The 3,125-nt window shown below is 37.7% G+C and overlaps 1 long non-coding RNA gene across 1 annotated transcript; it reads left to right on the top strand.

Moving 5' to 3' along the window:
* The first annotated feature begins 506 nt into the window (after positions 1-506).
* On the top strand, positions 507-1,293 carry LOC135970455 (uncharacterized). The gene is made up of 2 exons (XR_010586128.1): positions 507-597; positions 1,051-1,293. It is a non-coding gene; the product is annotated as an uncharacterized lncRNA (long non-coding RNA).
* Positions 1,294-3,125: the final 1,832 nt, after the last annotated feature.

Here is a 3,125-nt window from a genome sequence, read left to right on the forward strand (position 1 = left end):
TGACTGAGATTCGATGAATGAATCTTTGGTATTATTTTTAGTTTTCTGCTTGATCTCCACGTCATGGTGCCTTTTGCCTGACAGAATTTCTTCTCCACTCTTGAATTTCTTCTCAGCTTCACTTCCTGAGAGATATTTTTGCAAAGCTGCCAAGATGTGCAGTATAGCTGCCCAAAATATGTACATTTCAATAAAAATGAATGCACATTTTGTATTTTCTATTGTCCAAATAATGTTTCCTTAGTCCAGTTGGTAGCAATAACTGCATGATAAGACTGGAAAAATATCTTTAAAATATTGTTATTTATTTTTCATCACTTTTGTTAAATACTACCCTTCCTTGCTTTTTTATGCTTTATAACTTCCAGAATAATCTAACACTTTGAACACGTGAGTATGGCTAATACAGAAAAAGGCTGCTAACTTGAAAACTGCTCAATCACACAACACTGGGATGGGAAGTGCACTCAGGACCCATTGGTCCTTTCTGGTACTGTTTTCACTTTTTCAGGTGCGGAGCACCTGTGTCTTTTCGGCAACAGGCATTTCAGGAAGACACCAACATCCAGAGTCAGCACTATATCTCAGGTTCCTTTGGTGAGTTTTGCCATAATTGTAGCCACCAGTCTGAACTGCTGTGCCACAAATGAACAGAACAGGCAAAAGTATGGGCTTTTGCAAGCACTGTGCAACTGCTCTCCTGTGAGCAGAGTTGAAAGCAGTAGTCAAGATGTATAGGGAAATTACACTAGATTTATTTACAGAAACCATTTATGTTGAACTAGCAGTTTCCTATTGTGTCAGCAATTTTCGATTGCATTTATTTGTTACTACAGTACTTGGCAAGAGTGCAATCCTATTAAACCTGCACAATACATTACACAAAATTGTAATCATTTTCTATTTTATAAAATAAAAAGAACTGTGAAATTTGTACAATTGTGGAGTCCTAATAGAATTTCAAGATGGAAATGCATAGTCTTGGGCAAACTTGTTCCGAATGCACTTTTTCGTTCTTTTCTTATCTCACTTCCAATGTTTTCTCTTTAGTTGATGTGAACAAAAACTGCCTATGAGTCTTGACTTCATGAATCAAGATGAAAAGGAAGAAATTCCTGGAATCCAACTTTCTTTCCTGCCTTCAGAACATTGGCTCAGCTTCTATTTTCCATAAGCCAACAATCTTAAAGCTTGTTATTTAAATAATTTAAAAATTAACTACTTAGTATTGTTATATTTATATCTCACAGACCAGTATTATCTAAAACAGAATTAAAGTTTAAATTTAAATCACTCTGTGCTACTAGTTGTTTTTTCTACAAGCCAATTTCTGCCTTCTCTTGCCATGTTCCAGAGTCATCCTTGACCAACTCTGACTTTATTGAAGGAGGTCCTTCCACACCAGTGAGTGAGGTATGCCATTCATGTGGCTACCCCAAAATTTCTCAGATATACTTGCTGTAGCAAGGCCTAGGCCAAATTACAATATGTCAACAAAACTATAACATATTCCCCTAAACCTCAACAAATTTGGCACAACCTATCTAGTACAGGACTTCCAGATTGATTTCCTGGTTGGTGCTCCAAATTCACTTTCTTCTCTAACACTGATTCACTTCCTGACTTATTGACTAAAGGTTCAGGTTCACCACCCTTGCTCTAACATGTTGTAACTAAGAGACTTTGGGCAAACTCATGAACTTCGTTGAGTCTTAGTATTCTCACCATTAAAATGCAACAATTAAACCTGCTTCATTATGAATATTGTTTTATTTAGATTCGATTAAATATACTTATTGCACATAGTGTGTATGCTGAGGATTAAGATATAGAAAACAGGCCAGTCTCAGTGGCTCACTCCTGTAATCCCAGCACTTTGGGATGCCAGAGTGAGTGGATCACCTGAGGTCAGGAGTTCCAGACCAGCCTGGTCAACATGGTGAAACTCCATCTCTATTAAAAATACTAAAATTAGCTAGGCAAGGTGGTGGGGGCCTCTAATCCCAGCTACAGAGGAGGCTGAGGAAGGAGAATTGCTTGAACCCAGGAGGCGGAAGTTGCAACGAGCTGAGATTGTGCCACTGCACTTCAGCCTGAGAACAAACAGTGAAATTCTGTCTTAAAAAAAAAAAAAAAAAGAAAGAAAAAGATAAAGAAAACAATTAGTACAGTTTCTAGGATGCAATGGGTGCCCAATTTATGGTTATTATTGAGGTGGATATGGTTGATATTGCTGATATCATTGTTATCATTACCAATCTCTTCTCATCTTCTTTGAGGTTCTTTTATTTTCCTACTCATTGATGGGTGTCTCATTTTAAATAAAACTAACAGCTCACAAAATTTTTCTTTTCACTTTGACGATCATTATTTCCTAGAAATTCTTGCTAATATACCAGTGTAATCTTTTTTATCAACAAACTAAAGAAGAAAAATATTATTATTATATCAAGTGACAGTGGAGAAATCATTTGACAAAATCAAACATCCAGTCATGACAAAAACTTTCCACAAGTTAGGAATCGAGGATAATTTACTCAACTCGATGAAGAACATACACAGAAAAAAATGCTACACAGTTAACATCACATTTTTTTTTTCTTTTTGAGATAGGGTCTCATGCTGCCATGCAGGCTGCAGTGCAGTGGTGCTGCGATTTCAGTTTACTGCAACCTCAACCTGGGTTCAAGTGATCCTCCTACCTCAGCCTCCCGAGCAGCTGGGACTACAGTCCTGCACCACCAGGCCCAGCTAATTTTTTTGTATTTGTAGTAGAGATGGGGTTTTGCCATGTTGCCCAGGTTATTCTTGAACTTCTGCACACAAGTGACCTTCCCAACGTGGACTCCCAAAGTGCTGGGATTACAGGTGTGAGCCACTGTGCCCACCGACATCACACTTAATTGTGAAAAGCTGAATGCCTTTGCCCTGACATCAGGAAAAGGCAAGGATGCGCACTATCACATTTTTTATCCAACATGGTACTGGAAGTTATCTTCACTGTAATAAGGCAAGGTAAAGAAAGAAAAGGCATACAGAGTGGAAAAGAAGAAATAAAGCTATCTGTATCAGATGATATGACAATCTCAACATAGAAAACCTGAAGAAAAATACACAGAAACCTC

This window comes from Macaca fascicularis, chromosome 4 (genome assembly GCF_037993035.2).
Source record: "Macaca fascicularis isolate 582-1 chromosome 4, T2T-MFA8v1.1".
Classification (NCBI taxonomy): Eukaryota; Metazoa; Chordata; class Mammalia; order Primates; family Cercopithecidae; genus Macaca; species Macaca fascicularis.